A 15,146-nucleotide genomic window follows, 5' to 3' on the forward strand; every position below is an offset into this window, starting at 1 on the left:
AAATATAGTGGGGAGATTTTATATACACACAGAATATGAAACAATGGGTGTTACCATACAGACTGTAACGAGTGATCAGGAAAGGTGAGCTATTACCAGCAGGAAAGCATCTTTTACATGATGGCATATGCGCATCTACCAATGTGATGTATGCCATCATGTGCCAGCAATGCCGCTCTGCCATGTACATTGGCCAAACTGGACAGTCTCTATGTAAAATAATAAATGGACACAAATTGGACATCTAGAATTATAACATTCAAAAACTAGTTGGAGAACGCTTCAATCTCTTTGGTCACTCGATTACAGACCTAAAAGTGGCAATTCTTCAACAAAAAAATGTCAGAAACAGACTCCAATGAGAGACTGCTGAATTGGAATTAATTTGCAAACTGGATACAATTAACTTAGGCTTGAATAAAGACTGGGAGTGGATGTGTCATTACACAAAGAAAGTGAAACTTTTCCCCCATGTTTATTTCCCCCCCTACTGTTCCTCACATGTTCTTGTCAACTGCTGGAAATGGCCCACCTTGATTATCACTACAAAAGGTTTCTCCCCTTCCCCCCCCTCCTGCTGGTAATAGCTCACCTTACCTGATCACTCTTGTTACTGTGTGTCTGGTAACACCCATTGTTTCATGTTCTCTGTGTATATAAAATCTGCCCACTGTATTTTCCACTACATGCATCCGATGAAGTGAGCTGTAGCTCACGAAAGTTTATGCTCAAATAAATTTGTTAGTCTCTAAGGTGCCACAAGTACTCCTTTTCTTTTTCCTGAGATTGATATCTCAGTGTTTTTGCACTTTCTACTCTGCTTTCCCAGCGTGTCTCAGATAGAGGATTAACGGTAATACCATTGACATGTGCTTTGAATATTTGCCATTGTTGAGTGGAAGCTGAAAAGAGCATATAAATGCGTTGCAGCAAACCAAAAAAATAAATAGCTTCTACGGAAGACTTGGTTATATCACACAAAATCAAATTAAGGCTGTGGCATGCACACGGAACAAAAAAGGCTAGTGGATTTTCTGCCAGCAATCTAGCTTGCATGCCAGAAATGCATCCTCTCATATTGGCACCATATCCTAGTCTTGTCCTCTAATGTTCATTACTGACAATCCCATTTGTTTTAGTTCATCAAGGAGAGCTTGAAGAAGTCCAAAACCTGTAGTGTCCTCTACTTCTAAAAATGTGATAAATGATTTCTTAACTGTAATCTGTGCTGAATCACTAATGTCAACAAATCTCACTACTAACGACATCTGTTCTTGATGACTTATGTTCAGAGTGCAATCTGGAATTACGGCGAAATATTTTGCCAAAGTAACCAATGAAACAATTTTGTCTCTCACTTTATCACTCATTAGCATGATCAGTTCATTTTGAATTCTTGGTCCCAAATAGTGGTCATGTATTTCATTTTAGTTACTCTTTGGAGATGTTCACTCATCACTGTGTCAAATTTTCCAAGCAGTTGTACAAGGCCCATAAAATTGCCATTTTGGGGCTGGAATAATTTCTCAGTGCTTCCTCTAAAAGCAAGATTGTTTGTTTTGTTGATAGATATTCAACAATAGATAATAGATGTTCAAGAACACAACGCCAATGCTGCTTCTGTGACTCCAACAATCTTTAATTTTGGGCATCAAGAGTTGTCTGATCTGATTTTTTTTTTAACCTTACACGCAGCTCACACCATTTGTGCATACTTTCAGTGTGGTGTTGTGCCTTTTCATGTTGTGGTAATATGTGACTAAGATTTTTCCAATCATTAATATCCATGGTTGCTATCTTAAAATTGCAACTATTGAAAAGCTTACATGGGAAACAAAATATAGCATCCTTGCATTTAGAGTACACAAGCCACCATCTGTTGACAATTTCACCATTAGAAAGTCTTTTATAGTAATTGTTTTCTGTGAATTTCCTACCTCTAATGTCTTTAGGATATTCAAGACTTTTTATTCTCCCAGGGCCTTTCTCAAGTATAATGGCACAGAATCTGTTGTTTAAAGATTGTGGCTATGTGACAATGTCATCTATATCCCATGCTAGTACAGTTTCAACTGTTGTAATTTCTTGTTTTGTGACTGCATCTGTTTCAAATGATTGTTCTGTGTGTTGTTGCGTTTCTTGAGCTTCGTCTGCATAAAAATTTTCTTCGGCAGTTACTTGATGATCTTCATCAACTTTGTTGTTTTCATGACTTACAAACTTAAGTATAGAACCCTTCTGTGCTTGTACAGCTAATCCTCTTTCATCTTTCCATTTTCTTTTTTGTGACCTGGAAAGTTGTTTTCAACACGACATAACTTATAAGGGTGCTTTTTAAAGAAATAACTGTTTAAATTATCAGAAATATTATTTAAAATAACTAATATAGGATAGGAGTACTTGTGGCACCTTAGAGACTAACCAATTTATTTGAGCATGAGCTTTCGTGAGCTACAGCTCACTAAATTGGTTAGTCTCTAAGGTGCCACAAGTACTCCTTTTCTTTTTGCGAATACAGACTAACACGGCTGTTCCTCTGAAACCTGTTAATATAGGATAGTCATGAGCCTGTGACCATGAGCTAGTGTGAAGACACCTCACAAGGCGCTCCACCCTGACTGAGACACAGTAGAGTTGGAAACCCATGTCATTTTTACAAAGCCACTTTTTAGTTTTAAATGTATAGTGGGCATCAGTCTTAATGTTAGTTACAACTCTATATCAACCGTATACTGTAAATAGATCAATGGCATTATCCAGTTTAATAAGCTGGGTTTCCAAACAGTGGCAAAATATAGCCCTAGTTTTACTCCTAGGTAAAGCAGAAAGTGACCAAAATGAAGTCAGCACAGAATCATCTCATCTAGATTAAGGCAGCACAGAACTGTTACAGAAGTCCTATTGTGCCTTATTTTTGTTTGGAAAGACATTAGCAATAGCAGCTCATTTTGGGCACTGCCAGAAATACATGATAAATCATTGCCTCTAAAGTTCCATCAAAAACTGACATTTTCACAGCTCTCGCATGATCTGCTGCACAGATTCTTCACAAGGAAGTGTCCTTGGCCTTTTTAACTCATATTAACTGTGTATTTACTTTATGAAAGTTGGACAAAACATTGTGAAAATGTAAGACATTGGCTGCCCAACCTCTGGGCTGGCAAAAGCTATACTGACTCACTGGGGGGAAAAAGCAAGAGACTCTTAGTACAACATATGGTCACTCTATACACTAGTAAGGAGATGACCATATTATAATTGTTGGAGGGCTCTATTTAGCAGTAACAGGGCTATTGTAAAGCCAGTCAACATTTAAAAAAAAAAAAAAAAGGAGTTCTTGTGGCACCTTAGAGACTAACCAATTTATTTGAGCATGAGCTTTCGTGAGCTACAGCTCACTTCATCAGATGTATATTCCTCTTGTTTTTTCCTACCCCCGCCCCCCCAGATGTTCTGGTTTAACTTGGATTTAAACTTGGAGAGTGGTCAGTTTAGATGAGCTATTACCAGCAGGAGAGTGAGTTTGTGTGTGTATGGGGGTGGGGGAGGATGTGAGAAAACCTGGATCTATGCAGGAAATAGCCCGACTTGATTATGTAAAGAGTTGTCACTTTGGATGGGCTAGCACCAGCAGGAGAGTGAATTTGTGTGTGGGGGGGTGGAGGGTGAGAAAACCTGGATTTGTGCTGGAAATGGCCCACCTGTTGATCACTTTAGATAAGCTATTACCAGCAGGACAGTGGGGTGGGAGGAGGTATTGTTTCATATTCTCTGTGTGTATATAAAGTCTGCTGCAGTTTCCACGGTATACATCTGATGAAGTGAGCTGTAGCTCACGAAAGCTCATGCTCAAATAAATTGGTTAGTCTCTAAGGTGCCACAAGAACTCCTTTTCTTTTTGCGAATACAGACTAACACGGCTGTTCCTCTGAAACTCAACATTTTTTGTTTCTCTGATGAAAACTGGCTCACTTCCTGCCCCAAACCAAACTTGTCACAAATAATTGTCAACAACTTAATTTTCTGTTTTTGGCTAAAATACTGATTTTTTTTTTTTAAATTGAAATTGGATTCAGGATTGTTAGCAAGCATTTTTGGCAAACAAAGTTGTTAAATGACAATCTAAATGGCAACACAGTACTGCTTTCATACTTGGCTCACTCACCCCCCCCAGCCTGCTGGTCCAACAGCTGTAGTAGAGGAGGAGATAGATGGAAAACTGCAGTACCCCAAAATCCACCTCTTGGGGTGCAGAGTGGCAACAGCAGCAGCAAACCCTCAGGTCTGATCACACACCAATGGGCACCACCGCCAGTCCAACGGACCATGGTGAAGTTAGCACAGCATCTGATCTCAGGGACGGGGCACCCACGGAGCCTCAGCAGCTCATCCTGCCCTGTGCAGCTTCCCCCCCCCCGGATGAGATGGATCGCTGCCAGCCCCGGGGGAGAGACGCGCTCCCCAGCTAGGGCGACCAGATGTTCTGTTTTTATAGGGCCAGTCCCGATATTTGGGGCTTTGTCTTATATAGGCACCAATTATCCCCACCTAGGGTGACCGGGTAGCAAGTGTGAAAAATCAGGATGGGGAGAGGGGTAATGGGAGCCTATATAAGAAAAAGACCCAAAAATTGGGACTGTCCCTATACAAGTGGGACATCTGGTCACTCTACCCCAACCCCCATCCTGATTTTTCACACATGCTAATGATGCTATCTGGCTTAGCCAGCTGACTGTGACCATTCCAATCCTGGCTGGCTGCCAAGGAAGTGAGTTACTTTCACTTTCATTCCTCAGCACACAGCCAGTCAGCCCCCCCCCTTTCCCCTCACCCAACCCAGGCCTGCCAGAGAGGAGGGGGGAGAGAGGGGTGCTCCATGGGGGGGGAGGGGCGCTTCATGTGGGTGGGGGAGAAGAATGGATGTTATGGGGGGCAACAAAGGATACTGCAGCCGCCGAGCCTGCCTCACCTCACACCGGGGGAGAGAGTTACACTCGCAGGTGAGTTTCTCTTTCCCCCTTCCCTACCCTCTCCCCTTCCCAGAGACCCCAGCAGCCAATCTCCTCCCTCAGACTGTGCTGCATTCTATTTTTTCAGGATTTTGTTCACAAACTGTCATCAGATTAGGCCAGTTCTTGATGTAGTGCTCAAAACAGTCCACTGTTGAGTTCCATCGCACGTCTAGTGGGAGAGTTAGCTTGGTTCCTCCCACTTTTTTCAGAGCAGCTGCCGCAAAGTGCTTTTACGGAAGCATTTTGCAATTTCAACAACATTAACCTTTATTTCTGGAACACTGAAGTCTTTGGCTAGGAGATGCATCAAATGAGCACTGCAACCGTATGTTATTAGCTTGGCAATGTCTTCACTCTCTTCTAAATAATTTCTTCTCATCTTGGATGCATTTGCAGCATTATCTGACCTGTGTACTGGATATTTGAATTTTTTTTTCACAGTTTGTTATAGCTTTTACTGCTACTTCTTGTAAGTGCTCTGCTGTGTGTGCATTTCCTGATCTATCAGTTGTTTCTGTAAGGAAGACATTCCCTTCTTCTGTTGTCACACAAGCACATACAACAGGATCATTGTGGAGACTGCTCCACCCATCAAGACTCAGGTTTGCAATTTCACCCTCTAGACCTTTTGCAACACTGCTCAATTTCTCTTTCATACACTTTATCCAGCAATTTGCCTGAGACATCTGTTCCATTGGGTGCCGGTATCCTGGTCTTAATGACTGAACCATGTTAATGAAGTGTGGGTTCTTAATCAAATGGAAAGGAGAGTTTGTTCCATAAACAAACCGGGCAATTTTTTCATCAATTACCTTTTTTTTGTCATCTGCTGGTTCTTATCACAAACTTATCTATGGTTGTTTCTGAATGATGGAGATCTTATTTTCTTTTTGCTACAGGTGATACAGTGTGGCTATTTGACATACATGATGTGACTGAAACACTATCATTGGCAGATAACTCTGAAACTATGGAAAATGATGGTCATCTTCAAGGTGGATAGTCTTCAGAATCCTATATGTTGAGGATGGATTCTCCTAAACAAAATAAGTCAATGCAGTTATTTAATTATTATTACCATACTGCTCATTTAGTATTACTCATTGCATTCACTGACACTTGGTACTACTTCAAAGGTGAAATTATAAAAGGAAGATCTGCTTATTTCAGCTATTTATTTTTTATCACAACTGCATCTAAACAGATAGTATCATAGAGTAACGACTATATTTGTTGCTCAAACATGAGACTTCAAGAATAGTCCAGAAGGAAGACAGGCAGTCCTTAAGAAAGAATTATGAAATAAAAAAGTTTATCAACTTGAAGATCCTGCATGTTCAGACATGTTCCTTTTATCATCTTCAGCACAGCTTCCTCCTGGGAAGGAACACGTCTCATGATGTTGTTTCATTCGAGCAACCAGGCCTTGCATTTTTTGCATCCCTGTCTTATCCACAGGTAGAGGAACTTCATTAAAATATTCCCGAACTGGGTCTCTCTTACAGCCTGCTGCCATTATAGGTTTTCCCTTCTCATGAGAGAATGGTATGGTAGATCTCAAATCAATGAAGGCTATACTCAGAAAGACCTCAAGACTTCTGGAATATGCTGCTCAAACAGTTTCCCTTTTGTTTCTACTTCCTGTCCCGCCCTTCTCACATTTATCTCCTGACTTGTTCTGCTTGTCCAGATCTATTCCGCCCCCAACAATCTTCTATCCATTGAACTTTTTGAAACTTTGCACTTAAAGAGAGGTAAGGGATTGAGACTGTGTACACAAATTTGCAAAGGGCCAATATGGTTGAGGTCTGTTATTTGTCACCGCTATATATTATTTATTTATTTATTGAAAACCATTTTTGCTGTTAACAAGCATTTTATCTCTGGAGACACAAATCCACACTTTGAGAACTGCAAAACTAAGCATCTGTGATGGTATCTTCTAGACTGAAGACTTCTATCCCAGTGGGTAGATAGAAAGATGAACTTAAATAATCTATACAGAAGCCCCTGGAACCCCATCAGATTGGGTCCCTAATCCATGAACTATTGTAACTCATTTACAAAACTTTTTTTAAACATTACATGAATATATTGTCTCATACTATAGAATTAGAATTTATAATCCCTATTCCATAATGGGATATCTTTGAGCTATAATGTATCTTAATTAAAACTATCTTGAGATAGGTTTTTTTCCTCAAAAAGCATTTTATCAAAAAAAATCCAATTTTTTTTGTTTAAAAAAAATCATAGATTTTTATGCACCCTGCCAAAAAGAAGTACTGTTCCTAGAAAAGCAGCTCTTTAAATAACATATTATTTATGCTGATCCAATTAGGAGTCTAGCTGTATATTAAGTTTTGATGGGTGTACCAACATTCATGATAAAGGAAGTGGGAGGTGTTGGACCATTGAAAACAGACACAGCAATACACAAAAGTAACAAATATAAATGATCAGTTTGGCCAGCATGGTTTCCCTAATAGATGCTGCACTCCTAGGGGTAGAGGTAGAGTATTTTTACCAAGAACAATGAAAGGCTGGAGAAGATTCCTATCAGTTGTGGCATATTCAGTATGTGTGTGTGTATGTATATATGTGTGTGTGTGTATACACACACTCACATGTTACAAGAAGCTGTAAACCACTTTGTCCATTTAATTTGCTTAGTCCTTGCATATAAAAGCCACTATTGGCCTGTATTTCCTTGGAAACCGTTTCTTTTAAAGCAGTGTGTAAAGCTGCATACTTCATTTCATTTAAAGAGAGGTAAGAAATAGGATTTTTTTGTTCAAGATCTAGAAGACTTGTCAGGCTAGAAATTGATTTATTGCTGATAGTACAGGGCATTAGCTACAGAATGAGCTGTGGAATACCTACTAGTTTTGTTTTATCTGTGTTTTCTTTTGGTTTTTCTCATCCACCAGCTCTGTTTATTGTTTGAAGGGTGTTTATGGAAAGATAAATGTAATCTTTACTGTGTCTCTTTACTGTAAACTTTTTGGGGGAAATGGGGCGAGGGGAATGCAAATATAATGAGTAAGGTAGAGACTAGAAACATTAGTGAAGCCTCCTCTGAGGAGTATGTGTGAGTCCTGGAAGCTGAGATCAGTATTTTATTACCTAAGTTGCACAACAAATTTCTCGATCTTAGCCACTGGGCAGATGTCATCTGAAAGCAAGTAGGCAAACCTATAATCCCTTCCCCTGAGCTTCCTAGTGTTTGAAAATGTGCAAAACGTCAGAGCCCCATGATTCCCAAGAAGATGAATCCCCAGAATCACCTACAGAACTTGCCTATTCTACTAACTTTCAGATACTAAAAAGAAATTGTTACCTGATAAGTAACTGTGTCCTGCAGATATGCCTAGGGTGACTAGGTGAACACCCAGTCGAAAAAGAATCCTGATGGCTCCGGTCAGCACACTGACCAGGTGTGCCTTTCTGTGGTTGTGCTCTATGGATTTGTATTTGGGCTTCGGGAGTGGGCCTTTATTGGACCCATTGCAGCTGTGATAACATGTGGTCCTAATTCCACACATAAAATTACAATAACTTTAGTGAACAAAAAACATGGAGCTGGTTATGAAAAATGGGGAAGAGGGGAGGGAAAGAATCGTGAAAACCTTTGTGAAATTTCATTTTTTTTTAAGTTACCCTTTTTGACAATTTTGCTTCCAGCTCTAGCACCCTGTAATAAATAAAACCTGAACTTCGCATAATACGGCTGTCAAAACAATAAATATACCTGTTTGGGCCTTGCAGTGAAAATGAGCACGTGAGAGGGGGTTGGGGAGAGCAAGCGACAGAGGGAAGGGGGATGGAGTGAACGGAGGTGGGGCCTCAGGCCTTGCAGGGCCTCGAGGAAGGGGCGGGGCACTGGGCAGGGCAAGGGTGTTCAGTTTTCTGAAATTAGAAAGTTTGCAGCCCTAGATATGCCCCTGTGACGTTCCCCTCTGGTGTTATCTGGACCGGTGATCTGCTAGGTCACTCCAATCCTTGACTCTGGGAGCCAGCCTTACCCTGCTCTGCTGTGAGAACTCCCACTCCTGGGCTGTTCACACACAGCCTCTAGCATGTAAGCTGCCCCTTGGATTGTGTAACCGAATGACACTAGCCAATATCTCTGGTTCCAGACACAACCTTAGGAACCTCTGTCTTGCAGTGTCCAGGTATGCCCACTGGATGCTGCAGGCTTATATGAGTTCGTCAATTTAACAAAGAAATTAATATGTACCAGGCTTGTTATCCCAAGGGGAGTCTCTGACACACTTCAAACCAAACGCACTGCTTAAGATAGAATAAACAAACAGATGTATTAACTACAAAGATAAATATTAAGTGATTATAAATCAAAGCATAACAAGTCAGATTTAGTCAAATGAAATTAAAACAAAACGCATTCTAAGCTGATCTTAATGCTTTCAATGCCCTTACAAACTTAGATGCTTCTCATCACAGGCTGGCTGGTTGCCCTTCAGGCAGGCTTGCCCCTTTGATCAGCGCTTCAGTCGCTTGGTGGTGTCGTCTGTAGATGGAGGTGGAAGAGAGAGCATGGCAAATGTCTCTCCCTTCCATCATGTCCTTTCTTCCCTCCTGGCTTTTCCACCTCCCCCCACCCCCCTTCAGAGTCAGATGAGCATTACCTCATCGCAGTCCCAAACTGACCAAAGGAAGGGGGGTGACTCACTCGAGAGTCCAACCGATCCTTTGTTGTTGCCTAGGCCAGTGTCCTTTCTTCCTGTGAGGCTGGGCTGGGTTTGTCCCATACATGCCCTGATGAGGTGCGAACTGCTGCTCTGCTCTTGGAGAGTTTTTGCCTGGACTTGCTTTAAGCCATGAGGATACCTTTTCAGCCTCATAACTATATACATGAAATTATAACCTATAACATTACTGTAACAACAATTACTATAACATCATTGTAACAACAATGCTCAGTGCATTGTGAGCCTTCCGAAGACACCCAACATGACAAACTTTGCATTGGATACCACACAATCATTTTAGAAGGATGAACATGGGGGTGCTGTGTGTTCCCCCGAGGTACAGAGCATCACAGCCCCCACTAATAATCCTGACTACTCAGATGGTGAGTGCATTGCAGTGGATAGGCCTGCTAGCTACACATTTGAAGCAGGATTGTGTACTTAAATCAGTACAAAATGGAGGGGGAGATATGACTGATGAAGGCTGTGGCTGGGAAGTGGTAATGGGAGCCAGTCAGATACAAGTTTGATTTAAGAAATATGCGTCCTCATAATTTATAGTTTATTGCAGAGAGCTAAGGATGGGAGAAGGGGTGGCAGGCATGCCAACTTCCTGTAACTTTTGCCTTGCTGTATGTGGCTTATTCTTAAGTGTTGTGACCCTTTCTTCAAATTGTCTAAAAGTTGGTCAAAAGCTTTGATCCATAGTCTCGTCTATGCAGGACTTTCTAGCTTCAAGAAAAGTGTGCTATTCCGCAATAAAATTTCCTAACCCCCCAATCACTGTTGTTAAAAATGAAGCTATGCTTCTATTGAATGGGTTATAGTATCACTTTCTAATGGGGATGTCCATGCTTGGTTTGGACGGGACCTCTACATGAGGCATATGTCTCAACTATGATCCCTGCAAGATGCCGTGAGAGCAAGGTTACCCATACCTTTCAAATATTGAGGTTTTTGGGCTAAACACATGGTGTATTACTACATATTTGCACTCAGGAGTGTGGAAGAATGTCATGTTTCTGACTTTATGTACATATGGCCTCTGAGAGGTGACGTTTCTAAAAAGGACATTGCAATGGTGTTTCACTGATGCTGCTGTTATGTAGTGGTGGGGAGCTAAAAAGTATCACACCCCCCACCAACATATTTTTAAAATAGTTATTTTGGACTGTGAGGTGTCCACGATCTGAGATCTTCTGAGGTTCAGTGTGATTCTATACATAACGTCACTCATCTGAGAAAACTCCTTTCTCTAGAAGTCTAGTACATTTAAAATTCTGGGATAGCCATGCTCTTTAGTTCTGCTTGGAATGGCAGATTTTCTTCATAGTTAGATTTGATTCTCCAAATAACAATTGTATCTGATCATTTCATGGACATCGGAGAAAAAATAATGAGAACACATTTTGTGGTGGTTAGATTTGGACCAACATATAAAGCCTTTTTCTTGAGGAGTATGAAATATCCAGTGAAGTAAAGGAAAAAGTTTTTACCGGAGCCATTCGCTTACTTGACGGGCATGGGCATTCTTCCTGTATCCAGGGCAGAAAAGAGTTAATAAATCTCACTCTGTTTTGGAAGGATGATATCCGTGAAATGTAAAATAAATGTTCTTATTACTGTGTTGAAAAGAAAACTACGACGTGGTCCCTGTTATATGGCTGATAGCTGACATGGTGATCGTTATTCCTTTGCCATGATATTGTTTTGCCTTGCTAATTTAAATATGCAAAAAATGACTGTATTGAAAAGGCTCTTCCATAGGGTGACTCTTAATTCAGGAACTTAATACAAAAAACTCATAAGCAGCCAGGAATAATGGCAGAGTAAAATACATAGAACAGTCAAAAATCTTTGACAAGATTTCGATATTAAGCATTTGTTATCTATCTTTAGTTTTCTTCATTTTTATACGGTGTCCCATCATGCTGGTTTCTGAGTGCCTTCTGTGAAAAATGAACTTGTATACAGAAAGATCTCCTTTTTCCAGCCCAACCGACAGTAACAAGTTTAAAGGTTATTGGTAGGGTATATGTGTGTGCATGCACGCCTATATACACGCACAATGCATAGTTTGAGAAATACTGATGTGTTTTGAGAGAGTTCATGTAATTCTGTACGCAGACAAGATTGTGATATTTCATCTGGAAATGAGTTCGAGTCTTGGCCCAGCTAATCTAAAAGTTCTCTCTCCTGAGGATATGAGTATTCCCCTCTTTTGTTGAAAGCTTAATTTTCTAGTGGAGTGAAGCTATCATATGAGGTGGTCATCACAGAAAGAGAGGCAATCTCTTGGATAACCAAGGTCAATATCATGCAGGACTTTGAAAATCAATACTGCAGCCTTGAACTGGATTCTGTGTTCAATGGGTAGCTAGTGTAGGGAGTAGTGGATTTTGATGATGTGTTCCCAGTAGCCTGTATTCATGAGTGGATGAGACACTGCATTATGGATTAGCTGTAGTTTCCTCAGGACATTGAGTTTCATTCCTCATTCTAAGGAACAGTAGTTGAGCCTGGAGGTAACGAGCTATTGGACAACCATGGCCAATCTGTGCCTGAAAGAATCAGGGATAATGTTCTAGCTAGCCATGGGTGGAAATGGGTGTTCTTTGCCACCATTGCTATTTGAGTGTCTAAGTGCAGTGCAAAATCCAAAATGACCCGCACGGCTATGAACTGGGCTAACAGTCTGAGGGCAGATCCCTTCTGGTGGGACCTGTAGTAGTGAAGGGGAGCTTTTCAAAACACACTTCTTTTCTTACCAGCATCACCTCAGTTTTGTCGGAGTTCAGTTTCAGCCAGCTGCCCTTCAACCAAGTGCTGGCCTGAGCCAGGCATTTGGAAAGCTGGGGGAGGCTGCTGTTAACGTTGGATAAAAGGGGGGTGTAGAGCTGGGTGTCATTCACATGCTATTGGCTGGCACATCAGCCCGTCATGTCTCACTAATTTCTCCCAGTGGCTTCATGTAAATATTGAATGGGGAGGGAGAGAGATTTGAACCATGCAGGATGCAGGTGAGGGCCTGGTCATGGATGAACAACTGTCTGTAAGAATTCTTTCATTTTAGTCATCAAGGAAAGACCAAGCTATTGCAACACATTGTTATTCACTCCTGCAGCCTCTTGGAAGCAGGGCAGGAGTGTCTACAGTATCAAATGCTGTGACCAAGTCCTGTAGGATGAGGATGGGAGTAATGTTGTTGAAAGACAGGAGGAAGCCATCCAGTATAGCATCAAATGCTGAGTATGTGCAATGGAATGACTGGGAGGCATTCAGGATGTTGGCAGTCAGGGAGGTAACCAGTTCTTATATATCTTCTCAAGTTAGTTTGCTGAGGAAAGGAAGGTCAGAAACTGGGTGGTAATTTGCAAGAATTCCGTGTTGCCAGCTCTTGTGAATGTATTGTAAGTATCACAGTGTTTGGTGTTTGTTCTGAATGCCCCAGCTCCTGGAATGAAAGTCATTGCATGATACTTTCTTTTTTAAATGAAAGCTGAAATTACGTTTCAAGTCCTCGTGGGGGTGGAGAAAAACTTGAAAACATTAAGCAAGTGCAACTTGAAGGGCAAACAGAGGGCAAATAGAAATAACTCCAAATTTATTTTTTCCAATATCTCTTGATTTTTAGCTCACGAAAGCTTATGCTCAAATAAATTGGTTAGTCTCTAAGGTGCCACAAGTACTCCTTTTCTCATGTTTTTAGGGCCTGACTTACGATATTTGAATGCTTCAGGTTGACAGTACTGGGACACTAGTGATGAATGCAGATTTCTTGAGTACTGGCTGGACGGTTGCGTGTGTTAGAGTAAAGAGCAGCAACGCCAAAAGAAGTAGTGCTTGAGATACCTCATCCTGAGGTTAGCAGAGTAGAGAATTGCTTTGAAAATAAAAAATTAGATGGAAAATGTAATTTGCTCTGTGGTGCAACAGGAGTGTCTGTCAGCGAAATAAGCCCCCAATCCAGTTTGCACTGGTACATCCCTGACTCTGAGCCTCCAGTATGTACTAATGAATAATGAGTATCTGCCCAAGGTAAGACATTAATATAATCTGTGGAGACAGCTCCTAGTGTTTTCCATTGTCTAAAGATCCAGTAACTACTAGCTTTCCACTGGAAAGGCCTAAATTAGAAAGAGATAATAAAGTGACTGGCAGTCAGAGGGAGAAAACATCACAAGGATTATTAATGACTGTAAACACCTTGTACCATGAGTAAATCGTCCTAAGACGTTAGATAATTATAGAATAACCCGTACACAATTCTGAAATATTACTTTTACGAAATCTTCTGTTTGGTGAGTTATAGTGTAGTAGCAGTGAATGACAAGCCAAAAGGATCATATTATAGCTTGTCACAAAGACATGACAGACAACTTGCCACAGTGACAATGAAAGTCAAATCACAGAAGAGCAGAAGTTTTATTTTTGGCAGTAGTTACTGTTAACGTCACCTCACTTAATAGTATACCTACATTCCCACACACAAACTTAATAAAGTTGAAGTTAAAGTTGCAGGCATATATCAATGATTTGCAGAAATATTACCTCTCAGACAATCTAGTCAAAAAAATATAAAAAGTTAGAAATCCAGGAAATGCAGTGTTAAGATAGGTTTCAGAGTAGCAGCCCTGTTAGTCTGTATCCGCAAAAAGAACAGGAGTATTTGTGGCACCTTAGAGACTAACATATCTAATAAATGTGTTAGTCTCTAGGGTGCCACAAGTACTTCTGTTCTTTTTTTAGTGTTAAGATAGTACTTCTCAAGCATTGTGAATTTTGCCTCAGGCGCTGCATGATCTGAGGTGAACATCACAAGGTAAAGGGGATACCCAGATTTTCAGATCAAAGATATAAGTCCAGGAAAAAAGACAATAAGAATTTATCATGCTGCTTTTATAAAAGATTGGTTAAGGCTCAAAGATTTAGAATTTCTTTGGAACATTTAATGAGAGAACAACAGATAGTAATGGTTTCCAATTAACATTTATAACAGAGGTGTTACTTAAAAGTAATTTTGGTACAGATAGTTTGCAATGTCATGGACATCCTGTTGTTTACATCACCTCTTAATGCTTTGTGTTAATGTATTTACTGAGTGTGGTACACAGCATAAACACATCAAGGGTAGTCATGATCTTATGTGTTATTTTAGGGAAAAGAATTAAGTGAATGTCTACTGTACAGCACTGCAATCTTCAAATCCTCTATCAACCTCATTTCCATGCCAATGTACCTCAGCCCTGACCCACAGGGCAACAGGTAAGGGTGATAAACTAGTCTAGCCTCAAGGCTGGCTTCTTTGATTGTCTGCTGAAACTACTTACAAGGGTATCAATTAATGTATGTTGTGGTGCTGTATTTTGACTTATGGTCACTTCTTTACTTGGAGCTGAATGGAGACCTTCAATTATTTTGG

At 40.6% G+C, this 15,146-nt stretch overlaps 1 protein-coding gene across 5 annotated transcripts in view; it reads left to right on the forward strand.

Annotated features, from left to right (window-relative positions):
* ANKRD6 (ankyrin repeat domain 6) overlaps positions 1-15,146 on the forward strand; it is a 165,567-nt gene that overhangs the window by 89,933 nt on the left and 60,488 nt on the right. For 2 of the 5 annotated variants that reach the window (XM_075126573.1, XM_048845019.2), the window contains exon 2: positions 14,883-14,989. The exons of 2 other annotated variants lie outside the window; for them this stretch is intronic. The gene's annotated coding sequence lies outside the window, so the exon portion shown is untranslated. Of the gene's footprint in view, positions 1-4,916; positions 5,001-14,882; positions 14,990-15,146 lie in introns of those variants that run through there. One more of the 5 variants, XM_075126574.1, reaches the window with a different exon arrangement.

The sequence above is a fragment of the Caretta caretta genome, chromosome 3, assembly GCF_965140235.1.
Source record: "Caretta caretta isolate rCarCar2 chromosome 3, rCarCar1.hap1, whole genome shotgun sequence".
Taxonomy (NCBI): Eukaryota; Metazoa; Chordata; order Testudines; family Cheloniidae; genus Caretta; species Caretta caretta.